Below are 1,086 nucleotides of genomic sequence, written 5' to 3' on the forward strand. Positions count from 1 at the left end.
GAGCGCTCGGAAGTGCCCCGGGCGGGTCCTGGCGCGGCCACCCGCGCATCTAAAGCAGCTGCCGAGCAAGGGTTTCCGACGCCTCGAAATCCCCGACAGCGAGCGCCCCGCACGCGGCCGTGGCAGGGGGAGGCCGGGCTCGGGCTCGCTCCTTGCTTCGGGGCCCGGGGAGCTGGGCTGGGAAACCAGCGCCGCGCCGCTCGGCGCTGTCAGGAGCATCTCGCGCCGGCGCGGGGCGGCGCGGGGCGGGGGTCGCACGCACACCTCACTGGCCGCTCGGCGGCTGGCTCCAGCCGTCTCCCCCCAAGCAGACCCTGGTCCCTTTTTCTAGGGCCTTCTTCTGCCTTCAGTCTCGATCGGGATCATCACGGGACCAGCCTTTATGCCAGCGCGGGACCCCGTTTCCTCGTCCCGTCTCCCTGCCGGATCGAGGGAGGCTGACCCAGCCCTTCCTTCGTCCCTGAAACCTGCCCGTCTTCATTCCTGTACATACCCCTCGAAGCGCCCTTTCCTCTCCCCGCCAGTAAGCAGGAGCTGGAGAAGGAAACCCCCCAGTGAAGGTGGAGACCCGGAGCCTTCTTCCGCCGGCTCAGCCGCTGTTTGTCCGCGACTGCTAAGGGCCGCTGGCCCGGCTGCCTCCCGGACAAACCCCGCGCTCAGGGCGAGGCAGAGCCGCCTGCGGCGCTTCAGCCCAGGCCGGAGCCCCCGCGGGGCTGGGCGCGGGCGCCGGGAGCCGGGAGCCGGAGGGGAGCAGGGCTGGAAGGGCTCTTCGGCCTCCTGGGCAGGCTTTGCTGCGGGGATCGGCGGGGGCGGGGGCTGCAGAGGGGACTCGGGATCGAGCCTTGCCTCCCCAGCACCCAGACACTCCTGTTTCGTTGCGAAGCCCGGGTTTAACCCCCCTCCCGCCTAGGAGAGCTAAAGAGGCGGCTGGGCCCGATCCGGCTGCTCCTCCAGGGCTGGGCCCCAGCCGCCCCCCGGCCTTCCCCACTGCCTCCCACCCAAGGCCCTGGAACCGAAGGGGGCAGGATCTCGCCGCTTTTTGCCCCCCACCGATGTAACCTGGAAGAGTGCGGGCTGCGGGGTGTG

At 71.0% G+C, this 1,086-nt stretch overlaps 1 protein-coding gene across 2 annotated transcripts in view; it reads left to right on the plus strand.

The window, feature by feature from the left end:
• PRRX1 (paired related homeobox 1) overlaps positions 1-1,086 on the plus strand; it is a 110,636-nt gene that overhangs the window by 812 nt on the left and 108,738 nt on the right. The window lies entirely within an intron of this gene.

This window comes from Gavialis gangeticus, unplaced genomic scaffold (genome assembly GCF_001723915.1).
Source record: "Gavialis gangeticus isolate Ggan-Ray unplaced genomic scaffold, GavGan_comp1, whole genome shotgun sequence".
NCBI classification, from domain to species: Eukaryota; Metazoa; Chordata; order Crocodylia; family Gavialidae; genus Gavialis; species Gavialis gangeticus.